The following is a 23145-nucleotide window of genomic DNA, read 5'->3' as shown; positions in this document are numbered from 1 at the left end:
GGAAGAAATTGTTTCCCATGTCCAACCTAAACCTCCTCTGGCATAATTTGAGGCCTCTTTTCCTGTTGTCCGAGTGCTTGTTGCTGTGGAAAAGAGACCAAGTGAATTCCTTAAAGATGAAAGCACAGGCCAGCCACATGCCAGCTCTGCAAGTGCTTGCTCTCTACATGATCCTTAGAAAACACAAAAAGGAGGGAAAGAGGTCCATGAATTCATGTCCTGCAGACTGAGCATCATCCTCAGGGAAGTGATGGTCCAGAGAGAAGGTGTGAACTTTAATACACCCATCATCTCTATTGTGTTTGCCACTCACAGACCCACAGCAGCCATTCCCCTCTGGCCTGGGGACAATTCCAGCAGCCAATTTGTTTTACAAATGAATGGGAAAATATGGGAAAGGGCTTTGCCTTCACAGGAGGAAAATGAATAATCCAGCTGTGGGAAATCAATATTTGATGCCTAAGGAGACCTCAGCACATTCACCACGCCGCTCTGGTGTTTCACCAAGCTCGCTTTAGAATCCACCTCAGCTAAAATACAACAGACAGGAGATAACTGATGTGCTGCTTATTATCCTAATTGCAATCATCTCCTTGTTACCTGGTGCTCACCCACATCTGTTTGTCGTGGCCATCTGTTGTCTGTCTTAATTAGATCGGAGGGGCAGGGACCGTCGCACCATGGGATTTTCTAACCCCCCTGACATCCCACTTCTCATCAAGCATCTCTGTGCTACCACCGTGAAGCCCCTTGCATGGCCAAGGACAGGGGTGACAGAGAAAAAATCACTGTCAGTCTGGAGAAGAAGAGGCTGAGGGGAGACCTCATCGCTCTCTACAGCTACCTGAAGGGAGGGTGGAACGAGGACAGGGCCAACCTCGGTATCAAGTGACAGGACTAGAGGAAGTGGTTACAAGCTGTGCCAGGGAAGGTTGAGGCTAGATGACAGGAAATATTTCTTCTCTGAAAGGGTTTTCAAACGTTGGAATGGTCTGCCCAGGGCAATGGAGTCACCATCCCAGGAGGACTTTGAGTGGTATGTGGGCCTAGCACTTAGGGACAAGGTTTAGTGTTGACCCTTCAGTGCTGGGTCGAGGCTTGGACTGGGTGATCTTTGAGGTCTCCTCCAACCAGATATGTTCTGTGATTCTGTGTTTTGGTTGGACAAGTTCTCACAGTCCTGGGGGCTCATCAGACTGAGCTAAGAGCAAGCAGGGGATGAAACCTAGCTGCTGAGGTTCTCTTGATGAGAAGCCCCTCAGATCATTTCCAAGATTTGGGTCAATACAGGTGTCCACCTACTTTCAGCCATGGCTCTTTTAGCCTGCAGGTGGCTCCAGGGGGAACTTACTGAGACTGCAGTATTTAAAGGTGGCCCTTAAGAAGGATGATGATAAGACTTTCATCGGGGCATGATGTGGCAGGACCAGTGGTGAAGATTGCATAAAGAGGGGAGATTTAGACTAGATCTAAGAAAGAAATTATTTACACTGAGAGTGGTGAGACACTGGCCCAGGTTACCCAGAGAGGTGGTAGATGCCCCATCCCTGGAACCACTCCAGGTCAGGGTTGATGGAGCTCTGAGCAAACTGACCTAGTTCGAGATGTCCCTGGTGACTACAGGGGAGGTGGACTAGCAAACCTCTAAAGGTCCAAACTATTCTATGTCCAAACTATTCTATGAGTCATTCCCCTCTCCATTTCAACCCTCTTCCCAAGATCCCAGACAAAACCAAGCCTGAATTTGTTTCAGCAGCACATTAAGTCATTTAGAGACATTTAAGAGACAGGTTCCTCAGACTGAGGTCAGATGGGAACCCCACTACCTATCTTCTATTTGTAGGGGTCATAACTCTGCATCACCTGCATTACTTCACCACCACCACCTGCTACACCCATGAGAAAAGTCCATTTAAAAGGATGATGACACATCACTTTCCCTTAAAATTGACTCTGATCAGGTATTTTAAGCCTATGTAAAGATCTCTTGGTATTAAAACCACTTTGGTTTTTATCCTCGTTAAAAGCCCACTAGAAATTCAAATTTCTCCTTCCACCAGCTGTTTTCCCAAAGCACACCAACTGCCTTATTATAGGGCTGCTCACAAATGGCAGCACGTACTCCAGGAGAGCTTGCATCCATAGATTTCTGCATATCCAAAGCACAAAAGAAATTTAACCACAGAGCCATCCATGGGATGGGAATAACCAACTCAGGTGGGTCTCAATAGAACCATCAGCCAGACAAATGGTTGGTTGCCCTGGTCTCTACAGTTACAGCTGCAGGAAGGTTTAAGGCTCTCTTGAAGATTTTTGAGAGAATAGAATAGAATAGAACAGAACACAATAGAATAGCATAGAATTAACCAGGTTGCAAAAGACCTTTGAGATCATCGAGTCCAACCTATCACCCAACACCATCTAATCAACTAAACCATGGCACCAAGCACCCCATCCAGTCTCTTCCTAAACACCTCCAGTGATGGTGACTCCATCTCCCTGGGCAGCACATTCCAATGGGCAATCTCTCTTTCTGTGAAGAACTTCTTCCTAACATCCAGCCTGAACCTCCCCTGGCACAGCTTGAGACTGTGTCCTCTTGTTCTGTCACAGGTTACCCAGGAGAAGAGACCATCCCCCACCTGGCTACAACCTCCCTTCAGGGAGTTGTAAACATCAATAAGGTCTCCTCTGAGCCTCCTCTTCTCCAGGCTAAGCAACCCCAGCTCCCTCAGCCTCTCCTCACAGGGCTGTGCTCCAAATCCCTCCCCAGCTTTGTTGCCCTTCTCTGCACCTCAACATCCTTCCTAAACTGAGGGGCCCAGACCTGGACACAGGACTCAAGGTTTGCCCTAACCAGTGCTGAGTCCAGGGGCACAGTGACCTCCCTGCTCCTGCTGGCCACACTGTTCCTGATGCAGGCCAGGATGCCATTGGCCTTCTTGACCACCTGGGCACACTGCAGGCTCATGTTCCGCCTACTGTCAACCAGTACCCCCAGGTCCCTCTCTGCCTGGCTGCTCTCCAGACACTCTGACCCCAGCCTGTAGCACTGCATGGGGTTGTTGTGGCCAATGTGCAGAACCCAGCACTTAGATGTGATAAATTTCATGTCATCCTGCTTGGATTTCTTTCACTATTTTTCATTTTGGGACTGAGAGCCCCAGTAGATTCCTTCCAAGACTGCATCATGCATGGAAGACTTTTGGAGGCATCAAGGCTGGTAGAAAGGTGAGATAAATCACAGAATATAAAACTATTTTGGTTGGAAAAGACCTTTAAGATCATTGAATCCAACCACTAACTCAGCACTGCCAGGTAACCACTAAACCATGTCCTACAGGACCACAGCTACACAGCTTTTCAATCCTTCCAGGGCAGCCTGTTCCAGGCCTTGACAACCTGTTCCACAAAGAAATTGATCCTCATGTCCAAATTAAACCACCCCTGGTGCAACTTGTGGCTGTTTCCCTTGTCCTATCATTCATTCCTTGGGAGAAGAGAATAACCTCCATCTCACTCCAGCCTCCTTTCAGAGAGTTGCAGAGAGTGAGAAGGTCTCCCCTCAGGTCTCCCCTCAGCCTCCTTTTCTCCAGGCTCAACAACCCCAGTTCCCTCTGTTGTTCCTCACAAGACTTGTGCTCTGGACCCTTCAACAGCTTCATTGCTCTTCCTTGGACAGGGTCCAGCCCCTCACTGTCCTTCTTGGAGTGAGGGTCCCAAAACTGACCACAGTAATGAGTCTCTGGTGTTGGAGAGGAGCAGGAAGCAAGGCACTGGAAAGGTGAGTCAAGGCTCAATGTGTGTATTTTGAATAAGTACTAATAATACATTTTCTCATTGCTCACATCCTTACAGGACCACCAAGTACACTATTATCACCAAGAGGAAAACTTCTTTACTGTGAGGGTGCTGGAGCACTGGATCAGGCTGCCTGGAGAAGTTGAGGGGTCTCCTTCTCTGGGGAGATTCCAAAGCCACCTGAACATGATCCTGTACAACCTGCTTGGGGTGACCCTGCTTTAGCAGTGGTGTTGGACTAGATCATCCACACAAGTCCCTTCCAAACCCCTATCACTCTGTGAGTCCGTGAGAGGAAGGGAAATTTGGATGGTTAAAATGGCAATGCACTGCTTGAAAATACCAGAGAGAAAGGGTTCATGGTGGACTCCCACATGGGGATCAATCCTTGCAGCTCTGTCCCACATCTGGTAAAGGATGTTCCTCCATCGCAAGCAGCAGCCCCAGTCTTTCAACACAAGGACCTACTACTTGTTTGCAATTGCTTTGCTCCAATGCTGTTGCAAAGACTAAATGAGGTGAAACTTGAAATGGTTATGCAATTGATCTGCCTTCCTTGAGCAGTCTTCCTTGTGGAGCCCTTCATGTCTCCACACCAGCAAGTCTCCGCTTGGCAATGTTTATAGCACAGATAAGACACAGAGCAGAGCTGCAAGAAGCATAACCTTTTCTCCCAGTAACTGATAGGAAAAGTGGGTTAATTTCTACAGCTGCTGAATGGGAAAAATAAGGCTAATTCCCTCCCAGCCAAGGAACATTACACACTTAGTTTCATCTTACGCCACTGAAGTACACTTTGCAATTACACATTTTTCTCTATGGGGAGAGGAAAGCATTTGGCAGAAGGTACAAATACATCAGGTTCTGGAGGAGCACAAATTAAACTGTGGCACAAGCACATGTGGGCTTGTAAACACCACTGTAACTCACAACCACTGAAGGCACCAACACATCCAACAGTGTGCCCAGGAATGCCAACAGCATCCTGGCTTCCATCAGCAATAGTGTGGCCAGCAGGAGTAGGGCAGGGATCATCCCTCTGTACTATGTACTGGTGAGGCCACCACTCAAATACTGGGTTGAGTTTTAGAATAGAATAGAATAGAATAGAATAGAATAGAATAGAATAGAATAGAGTAGAGTAGAGTAGAGTAGAGTAGAGTAGAGTAGAGTAGAGTAGAGTAGAGTAGAGTAGAGTAGAGTAGAATAGAATAGAATAGAATAGAATAGAATAGAATAGAATAGAATAGAAGAGGTGGGAAAAGACCTTCAAGATCATTGCATCCAACCTATCATCCAACACCACTTAATCAACTAAACCATGCAACCAAGCACCCCATCCAGTCTCCTCCTAAACATCTCCAATGATGGTGACTCCACCACTTCCCTGGGCAGCCCATTCCAATGGCCAATCTCTCTTTCTGGGAAGAACTTCTTCCTAACCTCCAGCCTAAACCTCCCCTGGCACAGCTTGAGACTGTGTCCTCTTGTTCTGGTGCTGGTTGCCTGGGAGAAGAGACCAACCCCCTCCTGGCTACAACCTCCATTCAGGTAGTTGTAGAGAGCAGTATGGTCTCCCCTGAGCCTCCTCTTCTCCAGGCTAAGCAACCCCAGCTCCCTCAGCCTCTCCTCACAGGGCTTGCACTCCAAACCCCTCCCCAGCTTTGTGCCCTTCACTCTCTACAACTCTCTCTCTCACTCTAACTTCTACTGTTCCCTGAAAGGAGGTTGAAGGGAGGTGAAGTTTGGGTCTCTCCTCCCAAGTAAAAAGCAATAGGAGAAGAGGAAATGGCCTCAAGTTGTACCAGGACAGATTTAGGTTTGACATGAGGAACAATTTCTTCCCCAAAGGGTAGTCAAGGTCTGGAACAGGCTGCCCAGGGCAGTGGTGGAGTCCACATCCCTGGAGGGATTAAAAAGCCGTGTAGATGTGGTGCTGAAAGAGATGGTTTAGTGGTGACCTAGCAGTGCTGGGTTGGACTCAATGATTTTAAAGGTCTTTTTCCACCTAAACCATTCTATGATTCTCTGATAAGAGCCAGAGGAAAGTCTTTCCGGTGCTGTCTCCAAAGCGACGATTAATCTGCTGGGGAGAATCCTTCCCTTGCCAAAACAGAGCACTGCACTGGAGAGCTTGTTTGCAAAGACTGTTGTGGTTTCCCTGCAAATAAATTAATCAGTTTTATTAGACTTCATGCTAAATTCCTGATTGATGGCTCCCCTTCTGAAGATGCAAGCTGCTGGCTGGCTGCCGTGGAAGAAGACTGGAAGGCAATAGCATGACAAGCTAACCAATGACCACACCAAAAATAAACATATGAAAGGCTGTATTTGGAATTCCTTGATTATTATCCTGTTGTAAAATTCTGGTTAGTTTGTCTGATCTCTAATTATCTGGGGATTAACTAATCCTGGGTTTGATCTCGGCCTGCCTTCACCACCCATGGTTAAGCACTGGCCACGGCTAGGATTTTGTTCACGGACAGAAAATGCCCATAGTTTCCTAACCAACTAAATCAAGAAGGCAGCACACTGCTGAAGACAAAGCTTCAGAACATTGTAAAATGTAAGTGCCATATTAGATGGCAACTTGCATGCCTCAACCTGGACTTGCACTAAAAATCTCCTTCCTGAAAGTCAAAGAACCATGGATTCAGACTCATTTTCGCTGGAAGCAAACTTTAACATCATCAAGTCCAACTGGGCAGTTAACCCAGCACCGCCAAGTCTGCTGCTAAACCATGCTCCTCAGCACTACATTTACACAGATTTTCAATCCCTCCAGGGATGGGGAATCAACCACTTCCCCTCACAGCCCGGCCCAGGGCTTGACAACCATTTCAGAGATTAAATTGTTCCTCATGTACAGCCTAAACCTCCCATAGGACAACTTGAGGCCATGTTCTCTTGTCCTATTTTGTCCTATCACTTGTTACTTGGGAGAAGAGACCAATCTTCACCTCATTCCAACCTCCTTTCAGGTTCTTGATCACAGAGCAAGAAGGGTCTCCCCTGATCTTCCTTTTCTCCAGGTTAAACAATCCCACTTTGCTCAGCTGCTCCTCAGAAGGCTTGTGATCTAGGTAAGTTTTGTGCTCTAGAATTCTTTATCCACTACTCACCATCCTGGGGGTCCTTACCCCAAAACCATTCACCAATGCCCTTCTATTACCACACAGACACCCAGAGTGGACCACAAAGCTGACCAAACCTAACAATCCATCAAAGCAAGCAAGTGCTTCACCTTCACAACTGGTGAGCTACCCTCATGTAACCAACTGTTACTAGCAGGGCAAGGTAAGTGCTGTGCAGCAGCTTTTTCACTGGAGGAGGAGAAGCCATTAGGAAGATACATTAAAAAAGCCCAACACACAGAATTCAGTTTATTTTCTACCCAAAGTAAATCTTTTGAAAGGCTGTAGAGGGAGATATTAAAAAAACCCCAAACCCATAAAACCATGCAGAAAGGAAAATGCAGCTTAAAAAATAAAGCATTAAGAGCCTTTTCCAAATGAAGTGAAAGCCTTCTGAAGCCCTATAAAGATCTACATGAAGAAATTCCTCCATAGTTGGATTACTGCTGTTACAAGAACCATCATCAAGCTGCCACCAGCTTCATCCGTACCCTCTATCCGAGTCTGAGTGATGCACGACAGCAGCACCAGTGTTTACAGCTACACAAGACCATTTGTGTGACCAGAGGATCCCAAACAGCTTCTGTATCACAGCCAGGGCAGGGAGCACCTTCTCACCTGCCTATTGGAGGTGGGGAAGGGTCATCATCCTTCTCACAAGGACGAAAGCAAGCCTCCAGTTTCTAAGCGCATCCTGTAGGATTTTGCTGCTAAAGGGGGTGATGATTGCTGTCACCTGCTGCTGGCCATATCTGACTAAATGTGGCTGCACCCTTGATGTTCCCTGAGCATCTGCAATGGGGTGGGGTGTTCAAGATGTGTAAGAAAAAAAGCAGTGTATCATGCTAAACCTTGCTCTGGAGCAGAGGATCGCTGAGACACAAAGACAGCAGTCTCAACATGAGTTCTTCACCAGATGAAGAAGGTTTGCCGAGCATCTTACAAGGAGAGGCTGAGACCTAGGGCTGTTTAGCCTAGAAAAGAGCAGACTGAGAGGGCAATCTTCCCAATGGTCAACAAAAAGGCACAGGGTAAGAGAATGGGGCCAGACTCTTTGCAGTGGTGCCCAGTTACAGGCACACACTGGAATCCAGGAGGTTCCATCTGAACAGGAGGAAAAGCTTTTTTCCTGTGAGGGTGAAAGAGCACTGGACCAGGATTTCCAGAGAGGTTGTAGAATCTCCTTCTCTCAAGAGATTCCAAACCTGACTGGACATGAACCTGGGCAGCCTGCTCTGAGTGACCCTGCTTCAGTAGGAGGCTTGGACTAAGTGACCCCCAGAAGTCCCTCCCAACCCCTACCATGCTGTGATTCTGTGATCACTGAAGTCCTCCTAAATCACTCAGCAGTGTGGGGAAGAGGAAGCTGATGGTGCTCACTGGGTATCTGCTGAGCCTTCTCCTATTTTTTAACTTTATTAAGGAACAGACAGCTATTAAAATTTGCATACAGTGCAAGATTTAGAAGAGGTGAAACCACCTCTGAGAACAAAGACAGATTCTGAAGCATCCCAGGGAGCTGAAACAAGAAACAACAAGAAACTCGGACAAGCACAACATTAATCAAGAGCCACAGAGGGAAACGAGCTCAGCTGCATCAAGAAGTGGCTCCTGCAGCCCATGTACTGGGTTGGGCTGGTGGCATGGGGCTGTTTTCAAATCCTTAAGAGTAGTCAGGTAACACCAAGCAAGATGTTGGATGGGAACTCCTGCAAAATGCAGCAATGACATCGCAGCGTCCATGGTTATCTGGCCACATCAGCAGAGCATGGAGAATGAAGGGTTTGATCTGTTAGAGGTATTGGTATCTAGCTATGCATAATTAGCTAAGCAAACAGGGGACTGTGCCCAGCTCAGATCACCTTCTCAGCAGACACCTCACCAGAAGTGTTCCTCAAAGAGAAGTGTGAATGACAGAGAAGTTAAAGGGATTAATAAGAAAAAAGATTAAAACAACAGAGCAGGTGGAGTTTGACCAAACCCCTGTGCAAAGGAAAAGAGGTCTTGATTGCAGGTGGCATCCCGTGGGCTGGGTGGTCCCCATGTAATCCATAGGTGGTTACTTTCAACCTCAGATGACCTGGGTTATAGAATCATCAAATCCTGGAATGGTTTGGGTGGGAAGGGACCTTTAAAGGTCATTTAGTCCAACCACCTTGCAGTGAGCAGGGACATCTTCAACTAGATCAGGTTACTCAGAGCCCTGTCCAACCTGACCTGGAATGGTTCCAAGGATGAGGCATCCATCACCTCTCTGGGCAAACTGTGCCAGTGTCTCACCATTCTCAGCATAAAAGGGAAAAAAAAATGAAAAAGATGATTTCTTTCTTTGTTTCTTTGTTTGTGGTTTGTTTATTTTGTATTCATTTGCATCACAGCAGTACCTAGATGTCCTGAGCAAGACCTTAGCCAGGGCTCTACAGGGAGGATGCAGCAGATGCTGCCTGGAAGCATTTCCAAAGGGAAACACATCGTATGGAAGATGTCTTGGTGTTGTGAGTTAGCAAGTTTGAGCCAGGACCTGCCTCTGAGAACCCAACCAACACTCAGGTCAGGCTCAGAAATTAACACTCTGTGATCTAATCCCAAGCAAGACACACAAGGGTGTGGGTACCACCTCACCAGGCTCCCAGCCTGTGGTGGAACCATTCTCTGGCCGGTGGCAGAGGCTTACCTGGCTCTTTAGAGTCCTCCTTGAGATTTTTTTTCTACTCCAGCACCAAGATGCAGAGGTCACAGCTACCCCAACACAGAAGGAAGGAGGAGAAGGCACGAGGGGGATGTGAAATGCGAGGTTGAAGAGATTCCTCTTCGAGAGGAACTGGGCAAAATGCAGGGAATACCACTTCAAAAAGGCTGGTTATTTTTCTCCCCTCATCTTCAGTTATCTTGGTTTGTGAGATTTCCAAACACCTCCCTCTCTTCTCAGCTGATATTTTAGACAAACCATATGGAGATAAAGGGAGAAAAAACCAACCCCACCCAGCAACAGTGATGCACAACAGAGGCAACGCTGGAGCTGCTTGCATCATTATTAATCCTTTTTTACCATCACTCCCAGATGCCTCCAAAACATGAGGATCCTTGCCCTGAGGTGTTTACAGAGCCTGTTAGATGTGATCTAATTAAGAGGTAAATAAGGCAGTGGGGAATGTAGGGGGGGGAGGGGGGGAGCAATGTGAGGCTGGGGGGAGGACGATGCACAATTAACTTCAGCAGCTTCGTAGAGGTTACCCCTAATTTACATGACAGTGTTTTGTGCCCACAAACTGTTGGGCTCTATTTTAGGGAAAGCCATCTGGTGTTCTAACCACCAAAATCTTCCAGCACCAGTCTCCATCACTCATCACTTTCCTATTTGACGATGCTGATGAAAGGGATGGCACCTAGGCTCCTCCAGCCAAGACACCCTGTTTCTCTCCAGCCTCTAAGCTCCATCCACTCCACTGCAGCCAGCACTCCTCTGCTCCATGGAAGATTTAACAGGGCAGAGCAGAGGCAGCCTGGCTCAGAATGGCTCCAAGAGCCACCCCTACATTCTACATCTAGTTGATGCTTATCATCTTCCCTGGCCATCTTTTCTGCCCATGGGGGATGAAGGGATGAAGGGATGAAGAGTAGCCCTGTGGAGAAGGGCTTGGAGACACTGGTGGGTGAAAAGCTGAACATGAGCCAGCAATGTGCCCTCACAACCTGAAGCCAACTGCATCCTGGGCTGCAAACAAAGCAGCTTGGCCAGAAGGTTGAGGGAGGGGATTCTGCCCCTCTGCTCTGGTCAGACCTCATCTGTAGTGCTCTGTCCAGCTCTGAACCCCTCAGCACAACAGGTCCATACCTACTGGAGCAGGTCTAGAGGAGGCCACAGAGATGATCAGAGGCTTGGAACCCCTCTGCTCTAGTTGAAGCTCATTGCAAGGGGGTTGGACTAGATGACCTTTAAAGGTCCCTTCCAACAGGAACATTCTATGATTCTATGTTCTGAAGTCACAGTGTGACTTTAGATACCCCTCCTGGCTGCACATCGCCCTCCAGCACCACACTTTTTGCCACTGCAGCATCAGGTAGTATTTTTTAAAGATAATTTGCAGGTCTTTTAAAACAAAAGCATAAGGAGAGCAGAAGGAAACTCAACCACAAATCCTAATGCCCTTTGGAAAACATCCCACAGACAGCAGCCCCTACAAAACTCAGCCAGTGGGGATCTGCTTCAAGAGCTTCCTGACTGTGGGGATAGGTACTTGCTTTGCAAATATTAATTAATTAATGGGAAGATGACAGCCAGGGATGGAGATGCTACAGGTGGAAAATGCTACTGGAAGTCATACTGTGTAAGGATGAAAATCTACCAGCAGCGAGTGCTGTGCTGCTGCTATATCCACTCATCGCTTCGGCAGGATCGGCAGCAAACTGGTGTCCAGGTGCACTTCCCAGTCCTTTGGGACCTCTGAGCAGAGACTCAAGCAAATAAACAGTAGGTAACACCCCACAGCAGATAATTCTTCATCTTAGACATGCACACACACCATGTCTCTCCCATTTATGTGCAAGCCCCAGACAGAGCCGGAGAGCAGAGTGGATAAAACTGGGATAGGGGAGGTACAGTAAGAGCCACTGACAGCTACCTGGGTAAGGGGGGAGCCTCAGGCAAAGCATGCCAGAAGAATACACAGCCCATCACACTGATCATGTTTGAAAAGAAGAATTTCTAGAGGTAGATGCAGCTCTGCTTCAGGCCAGAGCTGCATCTCACCCTGGCTGGAAATCACAGCAAGCAGAAACAGGAGCTGGGGATGAACACAGTGCATGAGCTCTCCCACCTGTCCAGCCACACACCCCAGTGTCACTGAGCCTTTTCTAAGGAGACAAACTTTTTAACACTACTTTGGATACTTGATTCTTGGTTGCAAAAATGCCTGAAGCACAGCAGGTTCCTCCACAAAGACCAGAGGAGGATGGGAGGGGTGAGAGCCCTGCACCATGAAGGGTCATCATAGGAACCTAGCAGCATCTCACCCTGTGGAGACCTTGGCTGCAGGGCTACAAAAACACTGAGGGGATTGGAGCATCCTTCTGAGCAGGAGAGGCTGAAAGACCTGGGGGTCTTTAGCCTGGGGAAGAGCAGACTGAGAGGGGGATCTGCTCAGTGTTGGTCAATAGTTAAAGGGCACTGGGGTAAGGAGATGGGCCCAGACTTTATTTCAGTGGTGTCCAGCAACAGGACAAGGGGCATCAGGCACAAACTGGAACACAGGTTCCATCTGAACAGGAGGAAAAGCTTCTATCCTGTGAGGTTTGCTGGAGCCCTGGGAGAGGCTGCCCAGATAGGTTGTGGAGTCTCCTTCTCTGGAGAGATTCCAAACCTGCCCGAGTGTGATCCTCCGCAACCTGCCATGGTTGACCCTGCTTTAGCAGAGAGGTTGGGCTAGATGACCCCCAGAAGTCCCTCCCAACCCCTACCATGCTGAGATTCTGTGTGCAGTCAGGACTAACCCGGCACAGTGCCGCACATCCCAGTTCCAGCCATCTGGGAGATAACGCCGTATCCCACGCCTTGAATCACAAATATTTTCCTTTCACACTTCAAGTTGTCCAAGTAATTACAAGCAGTCTTGATAACTGAGGTTTCCAACCAATCTTCTCCTCTGCAGCTCTGCTGGAACAGAGATCTTCATTTTCTGGGCAAATGGAAAGAGGATGAAACGGGGCTGGACCATCTTGGTGCCCTGAGGGGCTGAAGCTGTCTGTGCAAGGAGAGCAGGGGGAATTCAGGGCCACTAACTAAGCCCCAGAGTGATGGAGCTGGGACGCCCTGGGAAGGGGCTGAGCCTTGTACACATCATTAGAAATGCCTTCTTTTTTGTTTTACATCTTTTTTTTTAAGCTTATGTGGCTGCCTTTATAGCCCCACAGTAGCATTAAAAGAGGTGGTGAGGATTAGCATGCTTTGAAAAGATCCTAAAGCCAACCTGTTCAGCACTGTCACCAACACTTCCCTGACAAGCCAGGCTGCATGTTCAAAGCGATCAGTACCAAAAGGCAGGTACATGAGGACGCTTCAGCATCACATTCCCCCAAGCCCCATGTCAGAGACACAAACCTGCTTGGAAAGGTAAAAAAAGGGAGCAAAAAAATAATTACATCACTCCGTGCCCTTTGAACAACCTTTGGATCCTGATGGCTTTTGCCAAGAAGAATAATGAAAGTCAAACTAATTAAGCAACGAACAAGGCCACGGTACAAAGTGTGACAACTTTAAGTCTGGCAAGTTGTTAGGAAGCTCACAGCTCTCAACTTTGCTCTCCTGCTGCCGCTCCGGGAGCAACCATGATGCAAAAGCTGATTTTTAAGTGTGTTTCTTCATGTTAAGTGTGACCTCAAAGCTCAAAAATGGAGCATGGTGAGATCCTACTTGGAGTACTGCGTCCAGAAGAAGGACATGGAACTGTTAGAGAGAGTCCAGAGGAGCGCCACAAAGATGATCCAGAGGGCTAGAACACCTCTCCTGTGAAGCCAGGCTGGGAGAGTTGGGTTTGTTCAGCCTGGAGAAGAGAAGGCTTCAGGAAGACCATAGAGCAGCCTTCCAGTATTTGAAGGGGGCCTACAGGGTGGCTGGATAGGGGCTTCTTACAAAGGCATGTAGCGACAGGACAAGGGGCAGTGGCTTCAAACTGGAAGCAGCTAGATTTAGATTAGACATTAGGAAGAAATGAGGGTGGTGAGGCACTGGAACAGCTTGTCCAGAGAAGCTATGGAGGCAGCAACACTGGAAGTGTTCAAAGTCAGGTTGGATGGGGCCTTGAGCAATCTGGTATAGTAGGAGGTGTCCCTGCCCAAGGCAGAGGAATTGGAAGTAGATGATCTTTAAGGTCCCTTCCAATCCAAATGGTCACAGCCCCATGAAGATGTCCAAGGACAAGTAGCAGACACCAACCCATGGACACCCAGTGTGTGCTTGGACCTACCATGGTGCTGGCTCCATGTTTTTGATTCCTCATCCTCCTTGCCCAAAAGCTGCCCAGCTGGAGCTCTGCCCAGCTGCAGGAAAGGACTTTGTTCTTCACTGCTTCTTTGCTGATAAAAGTATCTAAAGCATAAAAGGACTAGATGACCTTTAAAGGTCTCTTCCAATCCAACCCATTCTATGATCCAAAGTCACCCAAAATGTCTCACCACCAGCAGCAAGCATGGAAAACCTGGAGCACTAGGATCCAGCACACACGGATGCTCTGTATGCCTTTCTGTTGGGAGTGGTGGGCTGGTGGTGCTTGAGCAACATCACCATTGATACCATGGTTGGCAACATCATGGCAAGCCCAAGCCATGATGGATGCTCCAACCCAGTTGGCAACAATGCAGAACCTTCTTCCTCTTGGCCATCAAGCAAAATATGTGTTGATGAACCAAGCCATCTGCCTTCTTCACCCACCCAAGTGCAGGGTGACTTCTCCAAATAGCAGAGCTGGGATGGTTTTGTCCTTCCTTTGGGTTTCCAGATGGAGCCAAGAATAGTAAAGACTCCCTCCATCTTGTACCAGAACTAAGTAAAGACCAGGGAAGAGGGGAGAACCATGAATATTAAGACCAGAGTGACTGGGTGAATGGAGATGGTGGGTGCAGAAGCACTAAAAGGAAGAAACAGCAGAAAGGCTAAAAAAATGTTAGATGTCAATGGTCCTCAGGTTAACATGTCTTCAGGATCTCAGCACACATCTACCTGCAGCATGACAGGAGAATCATTGAATCTTGGAACACAACAGGGTAGACAGACTGACCACTGTCAGCTTCTCCAAGGCATGAAAAAGACAGGAGGTGTGAGGAGCATAGCAGCTGCCATCTCCATCACACTGTCAAGCATCCTGTGCTGACCTCCTGGACAACTTCTTCCTGACACACATCCCCAACTCTGTGGATCTGAGAATGTGAGCATGGATCTGTGAAATCCATTTTGGATTGGACTGATTTCAACCTTCAAACACCTTCCCTTGTTTCAAGGTCTTACATGGAGACTTGCTTCATCGCTGATGCAATGCTGAAGCCACAATCTGTTCACTGAGATTCCGCCATCATCAATACATATACAACACTGCCAGAGGATGGGGTAAGAGGAGTGGAGAACACAAATCTCTCAACCTGATTTGCCCATCTCTGAGGCACACAACTCTTGCTGCTACGCTGCGGTATCAGTCTGGATCTGAAGTTTTTAAGGCAAAAAACGTGATTTTTGTGCCATGTTGGCTCCCTTTGATGGAAGACCTACATCAATAGTGTTAAAAATTGAAAAGGGGTGCACCAAAGAGCCCTGAAAACACAGATGGAGATGTAGGACTCAAGAACCATTTAGGCTGGAAGAGATCTCTAAGATCATGAAGTCCAAACATTAACCCAGCACTGCCTGTTTACTGCTGAACTATGTCCCCCCTAAGATGATGCCCCTCCAAAGATGACGACTCCAACACTGCACTGGGTAGCTGGTTCCAGGGCTTGACAACCCTTTTGGGGAAGACTGGCATCACATCATCCAACACTTGGATCTTATTCCTGTGCTATTTAATGATGTCAGCAGCAATCAGGGGAAAAAAAAAAAAAAAAGACAAGAAAAAGGAAAAAAAAAAGAAGAGAGGAAAAGCAAGGGATGGAGCCTGCTTTGTAAATGAGAAATTTGTTTGTGCCACTCAAGAGTGGTATGGCAGTGCCTCCAGCTACAATTTATGCAGCGTTTTAAAGGTTTACATAAATCTTAAACAATATTCTCCATCACTCCAGCCTGTTACAGGCATGTACAGCAAAAAGGAAGGCACCGGCGACGTCGGATTTATGGTGGAAAGCCCTCCAACGCCTTCTCCCACGCAGCGGGCTCCAGGCAACAACCGCATTTTTATTCACCCTGTGGTGTGGGGCTCTCCTCCCCCTTTACTTTCCCCTAGTGAAGCCACATCTGGAGGGCTGTGTCCAGTTCTGGGCTGCCCAGTTTGAGAGAGACAAGGAATTACTGGAAAAAGTACAGCAGAGGCTACAAAAATGTGGAAGGGACTGAAGCATCCCTGGGAGGAGGAAAGGCTGAGCAACCTGGGGCTGTTCAGCCTGGAGAAGAACAGACTGAGAGGAGATCTTCTCAATGATGATCAATAGCTAAAGGGCAGGTGTTAAGAGAATGGGACAAGACTCTTTTCAGCGGTGCCCAGTGACAGCACAAGGGCCAACAGGAACAAAATAGAACCCAGGAAGTTCCATCTAAACATGAGGAGAAACTTCTTCCTGTGAGGGTGCTGGAGCCCTGGACCAGGCTGCCCAGAGAAGCTGTGGAGTCTCCTCCTCCCGGGAGATTCCAAACCTTCCTGCACACAATCCTGGGCAACCTGCTAGCAATGACCCTGCTTTAGCAGGGAGTGTCGACTGGATGATCTCTAGAAGTCCCTTCAAATCCTCACCATCCTGGAATCTGGGATCCAGTAATCCAGTAGTAACTCTGGGGCTGCTGCCATGCAGGCAGGAACAGACCCAAACCCACTGAGTGAATTAAGGGCAGGAGAAATTCCTGAGAGAGACCTCACACGAGTGCCCACTGACACAGCAACCCCATGCCAGCTTCAAAGGGGCAGAGCTCCTTTACGTTGTGCAACACTTTGCTGAAGGAGACCCATATACATGTGAAATCATTAACTTCATCTGCTGCTTTTGCTCCTGCCATCAATGATTAACGAACGTGAAGCAATCAGCAATTTTTTCCCCCCCTTTTAACGAGGAACATTTTTTTCTCCTAAAGAAAAAAAGAAAAGGAGGAAAAAAACCAACAACAAAAAACTAATCTCACGTCCTTACTTCTGCAAGTCGCCGTGAGGATTCGTGCCAGCTCTGCCCAGCTTAAACATTCACACACTGATTTTCAAGGTCACCACAGAAATACGTCATTTTCTACTTAGCCCCTTCTCCTCCGTAACGCGGAGCGCTACTCAGTGCCGACAACGCTGCGCGCAAGGGACCAGCACCCAAAACGGCCTCGGCAAACTTCATGCCATGAAAGAAACCCGAAGTAAAATACCCAAGGGAAGGCGGCCTTGGAAAAATGCTCCTATCACTCGTTAGCCACACACCGGCTTTGCTTGGCACTGTTGTATAAATGCTGAGTAAAGTGACAGCAAAGGTTTTTTCTCCCCCCTCACCCCAGCTAGGTCGCAGCGGGAGAGCCCAGACATACGAACACCCCAGCACTCACTTCCGAGCCCGCCGCTCGCTCCAAACCCCACCGCTCGCTCCCAAAGCCCTCCCAGCAAAAGGGCTGCACCAGGTGGAAGGAGTCGTGGTCCCTTACCCAGCAGCTCCCCCGCTCCGTGGCTCTGCTCGCTGGCTGCGCGGCCCCCCGATGACGAACATGCCGCCGGCTCCCGCTCGCTCCCGCACGCTCCCCCCATGCGCTCCCTGGGGGTTGGCGAGCCCTTCAGCACCCGTCAGCACATGGTGCTGTTGCCATCGCGGGCGAAAAGGACTCACCGCCAGCTTCTCCCACACGGTTCCCTCACCGGCTGGTCGATAATGAAACCCAAGGCACGCCGCCGGAGCCGAGCGAGCGCCGGCGATGCCACCTGCCAGGCAGCTCCGACGGCACGGGAGCGAGCGAGCGAGCGAGCGAAAGCAGCAAGGCTTGCAGCTTGCTGGGGTTAGAAACAGAACCAGCCCCATCCCAGGGACTCTCATCTTTTAAAGTGAAACTATCAAACGCTCGAAATCAAAGGCAGTTTTGCTTGCTCTAAATTCAGACACAAGTCAGTTTTTATTCCCTGCATCCCCATAAGGCACCATGACAGCTGAGTGTGCCCCAGATGTTATTACATTTTATCTCACATTTTATCTCTAGAGCACAGAAAAATTATCATTGCACATGAGGAAAAACCACGGTGCAGGAAAAATTCCCTTACCCAAATCTCACCCCTCTTGTAACCTCCCCACATCCCAGTCTGATGATGGAGCCTGAGGCTTCTCCATCCAAAAAGAGGCATTTCATGGAATTGCAGAATCTCAGACTGGTGAGGGTCAGAAGACACCCCTGCAGATCACCTAGTTCAACCCTCCTGCAAAAGCAGGGTCACCCATAGCAGGCTGCATAGGATCACATCCAGGTGGGTTTGGAATCTCTCCAGAGAAGGCAACTTCACAATTTTTGCCCTTAAAACAGCAGGTTTTTCACTTTGCCAGACTTAGGAAGTGCAGCTTGGACTTACAAATTACAGCTTGGACTATGAGACAAACCCAGAATCAGGCTGTGTATCACCCTGGGAGTGATCAGGACACACATACACCACCCCACCACCCCCAGTCTTCTCCAAAGAGCTGATGTGCACCACAGTATGTTCTGCTAAAATTCTGGATGTGCCTTGCTTTTGTATGGAGCTTGGGTAGGGGGAAAGCAGATTTAAGGGGAAAAAAACCAAAATTGTCATCATCCTTCTGCTTTCCAGCATACAAACTTGTCTCTAGGGGGTCACAACTACCCCAATGCCCAGCCAGGAGCATGGGGACTTGCTGTAACTTCACACCCTCAGTCACATCACAGGCACCATCAAGGTCTGGATGTCACTTTTTTTTGAATAGCATAAACAAAAATAAACAGGAACCTTAAGGTGTTTGAGGTGTAAAGTGGCTCTTTTGATCCACATCCAAATAATTTGGGGTTTGCCATCGGTGTGGCATTTGAATGACTGATTTCAGGGACCCTGGGGAAGGTCCCCTCTCCCCTGTCCTGCTCCTCAGTTCTCAAATTCTTTTCATCAAAAGTAAAGATGAAGCAGGATGGGACTTGGATAGCACAGCTGCAGACATCAAAGAAGACACAAAGGAGGAGAAAGTGCTCAGAATGGCACAGAGGGGGGAAACTTTGACAAGGAACTTGGAATAAAGTGTGTTGGTAGGATGGGGAGATAGAGAAATGATGGTCCAGAAGTCAGCAGAGGAGAAAGTGCTTGGCAACACTGCAGTGCTGTTATATCAAGGACTCACACACCCCACCCCCCAAAGTACCTTAAAAAATTTAAATAATAAAATCATAATTAAAGAAAAAAAGTCAAAGGGTAGAAAAATAGAGCTTGAGGTATACATGGAAGGAAGTATTGGAGACCTATATAGACACAGCTGCAGAATAACTTAAATAATAATGTCCAGGTACTCTTTTCCCTGTTCATTGCAGAGGGGTTGGACCTGATGACCTTCTAACCCAGACCATTCTATGATTTCAAGATTTTCAGTCCAGGAGGATGCTGCTGTCTGCATAGTAGTGCCTGCAGGACCACAGCTGTAGAAAGGCCAAGCAGAGAAGATCACAGTGTCACAGAATCACTTAGGTTGGAAAAGACCTTTAAGATCAAGTCCAATTGTTAATCTGCCAAGTCCACCACTAAACCATGTACCTCAGCACCACATCTACATAGTTTCTAAATCCCTCCAGGGATGGGGACTCTACCACTGCCCTGGGCAGCCTGGGCCAGGCCTTGACAACCCTCCTGGGGAAGAAATTGCTCCTCACATCCAACTTAACCTATCCTTGGGGCAATGTGAGAAGAGACCAACCCCCATCAAGTTCCAACATACTTTCAGGCAATTGCAGAGACTGAGAAGGTCTTCCCTGAGCCTCCTTTTCTCCAGGCAAACAACCTAACTGCAGAGACCTTATGTGGTCCAGCTGTACTGAGATGGCACAATGGCAAAGAAGGGAAAGAGATGAGAGCTATAATTCAAGTGTAGTTCTACTGAAAACCCAGCCCCCCGGCAAAAACTCTATTTCATTGACAACCATGGAGCAAATTAAGGCTGAAGCCTAAACCCCATGGCCTGCTCAAAACCCAAGCTCCTGCCTGCATTATCTCAAAGCACAGCATTTTTTTTTTGGATGGGATCCTTCCATTTTTTCTTCTCCTTGCAGTCTTGAAGGAGCTGGGAAGTGCAGAACACCAATTTAAAACTCAAATAATTGAGAAATAGATGAAGTTTCAAGAGTTTACCAACAAATTCCACCCTTTCATCTGTTCAATTTTTTTATGACTTCAGCAGCCAAAAATTACCCTTGCAGGAATGGCCCAGCTCCAGCAGTGAATTTGATTCCAGCTGCTGTGTTAAATGAATGATTAATAGATGTCTTTGTCCTGGCTGCATCTGCCTTTCATGAGAACATCGACGTTAACCTGGGAGTAACACCCCAGTTCTGCCTTCAGTGTATTTTTCACACCATCTCTTCACCTTCAAGGAGATTTGAAAGAGTTGGATGAGGAGTAGTGAATGTGATGTCACCATAAAAAGGGAAACATTGGTGGATGAAAAGCTGGACAGGAGCCAGCAATGTGTGCTCACAGCCCAAAAGCCAACTGCATCTTGGGCTGCATCCAAAGCAGAATGGGCAGCAGGTCAAGGGAGGGGATTCTGCCTCTTTGCTCCACTCTGGTGAGACCCCACTGTGTCCAGTCCACAGCACAATAGAGACATGGACCTATGGGAGTGGGTCCAGGGGAGGCCACAAAGATTATCTGAGGGTTGGAACCCCTCTGCTGTGAGGACAGGCTGAGAGAGCTGGGGTTGTTCAGCCTGAAGAAGCAAAGGCTCCAGGGAGACCTTATTGCAGCCTTTGAGCACTTTAATGGGGCCCACGAGAAAGATGGGGACAGACATTTCAGCAGGGCTTGTTGTGACAGGGCAGGGGGGTTATGCTTTTAAACTAAAAGAGGGAATAGAATAGAATAGAATAGAATAGAATAGAATAGAATAGAATAGAATAGAATAGAATAGAATAGAATAGAATAGAATAGAATAGAATAGAATAGAATAGAATAGAATAGAATTAACCAGGTTGGAAGAGACCTTCGAGATCATCATGTCCAAGCTATCATCCAACACTACCCAATCAACTAAACCATACAACCAAGCATCCTGTCAAGCCTCGCCCTGAAGAAGAATCAGGCTAGGCAGAAGGAAGACATTGTTAATGCTGAGGGTGGTGAGACACTGGCCCACACTGCCCAGAGAGGTGGTAGACACCCCATCCCTGGGACCATTCTGGCTTAGGTTGGATGGGGCTCTGAGCAACCTGCTCTAGTTAAGGTGCCCCTGCTCACTGCAGGGCAGTTGGACTAGATGAGCTGTGAAGGTCCCTTCCCACCCAAACCATTCTGTGATCCTATTCTATGAGATAAACTCAGCAGAACACACCTCTCCCAACACAGAGTTAAGCCAGACAAGGCATTTGGAAGACAAAGAACTTGCAGAAGCTCCAGAGCAAGGTGCCCAACTTTCATTTTCTTGCCCGCTCTCCTGGGCATGGTGATTAATTATGAAGGCTGCAGAAAACAAGCGAGCGGAAGGGAGCTGGTTCCCTGCTGGCACCTCTGAGCCCCAGCCTCATGCACTGCTCATCCATCACCTGAAACACTGGCAAAGCTCAGCCCAGGCAACATCCGCTGCCTGCAACACAAACAGTGCAGCCCCAGCTACGGCCTGACCTTCAGCCACTCCCACTTGGAAGCACCACCATGTACAGGTTTGTCTACTTCAGTATAGGTATTTCCCACCTCCCACCCCCCCCAACATTTGGTAATAATCCACCAGAAACTGAGAAGTAAAATAAAAATGTGTAAAATAAAAACCACCTTGTGGCAATTTAATGATTCCATCAGGTTGCACCGTTGAGCATCTGACTCTCAGCTCTGTGTTGACTTAGTCACACCAACGGTGGTTCTTTCAAAGCTTCCTCCTGAATCAAACACTTGGGTTTGAGCTAAAAGTTTCTAAATGGTTCATGTTACCAGGCTGTCCAGGGAAGTATTGGAATCACCATCTCTGGAGGGATCTCAGTGATGTGTGGATGTAATGCTGAGGGACGTGACATGATTTAGTGATTTAGTGGGGACCTGGCAGTGCTGGGTTAATGGTGAGTCTCGGTGATCTTAAAGGTCTCTTCCAACCAAAACGATTCTGTGCTTCTGTGTAGGGCAAATTCAGCTCAAAATAAGTTTTAATTCAATGAACCTACCACCACAGATTTTCTACCCTGTAAACCTCTTGGCCAGCCCAACACAAGGTCCCATGCTGTGACAGGTTATTAAACCTCCAACTCGAGTACTCCAGCAGGTCCAGGGAGGTTCTCCTCTCTCTCTACTCTGTCCTGGTGAGACCACCCCTGGGATATTGTGTCCAGTTTGCAGGTTCCCAATTCAAGAGAGACAGGGATCTGCTGGAGACTCCAACAGAGAGCTACAAGGATGTTTGAGGGATTTCAACATCTCTGCAAGACTGAGAGCCCTAAAACAAGCTGTCCAAAGAGGTTGTGGAATCTCCTTCTTTGGAGAGATTCCAAATCATCCTGGAAGGCAACCCTGGGTAACCTGCTTTAGCAGAGGGGTTGGACTAGAGGATCTCCCTAGGTCACTTCCAACCCCCACCATTCTATGATCTGAGGTTCCATAATAACAGGCAAGACAGAATAGTTGTGGGTGTCCCATCACTGGAAGTGCTCCAGGTCAGGTTGGATGAGGTTAAAAATGTCCCTGCTCATTGCAAAGGGGCTGGACTAGGTAATCTTCTAGGGCCCCTTCCAATCAAACCCCATGATTGCATGACTTGAGGGCCCCTTCTAAAGAACTTGAGCCTGATCTTTTGTGGCTGTGGACAACAGCATGAAACAGGCATAAAACACCAACAAATCTGCACTCCTAGCATGCAAAGTCTCCTGAAACAAACAAGCTTTAAGAGATGGAGAAGCAGTATGGAGGAACCTGGAGTAAGACTAGCCACAGAACAGTATCAGAAACGTCCATTTGTGGCAGAGGTAAGACGAGCACTCGACACTGACATTTAAAAGCCAGCATCTCGATGGATGTCATTCCAGGTTAGGAAGGGAAAATGAGGTTTAGTTTATTCGAGACACAACTGCCTGGCAGTGAGCAGATGTTCTCCAGGAGCAGAACTCCAGAGATGGATTATTTTTTATTTATTTTTAATGATAAATGAAGGAATGGAAAACGTTCTTCTGATTTTACAACCGCTCAAATCACCTCCCAGCTTCACCTATGTCCCGTGAGGATGCTCTAGCAGCCTCCATGGTAAAGCTTCTGCTTTACCATGAGTGAGTTGACATAGCAACAAGAGCAGCTCAGATGAGACCACTAGGTATCTCCACTACTCTGCACTTCGTGCTTTGTGTACAAAACCTGCCTGCCCCCCTGTACTGACCAGC

At 47.9% G+C, this 23145-nt stretch overlaps 1 protein-coding gene across 5 annotated transcripts in view; it reads right to left on the bottom strand.

Moving 5' to 3' along the window:
• Positions 1 to 23145, bottom strand: part of NCOA1 (nuclear receptor coactivator 1) — a 206760-nt gene that overhangs the window by 75582 nt on the left and 108033 nt on the right. The window contains exon 1 of one of the 5 annotated variants that reach the window (XM_054179759.1): positions 17245 to 17326. The exons of the other annotated variants lie outside the window; for them this stretch is intronic. The gene's annotated coding sequence lies outside the window, so the exon portion shown is untranslated. Of the gene's footprint in view, positions 1 to 17244; positions 17327 to 23145 lie in introns of those variants that run through there. 5 annotated transcript variants of the gene reach the window in all.

This window comes from Dryobates pubescens, chromosome 3 (genome assembly GCF_014839835.1).
Source record: "Dryobates pubescens isolate bDryPub1 chromosome 3, bDryPub1.pri, whole genome shotgun sequence".
Classification (NCBI taxonomy): Eukaryota; Metazoa; Chordata; class Aves; order Piciformes; family Picidae; genus Dryobates; species Dryobates pubescens.
The sequence above is the reverse complement of the archived record's forward strand: the minus strand, read 5'-3'. Positions and strand labels throughout refer to the sequence as shown.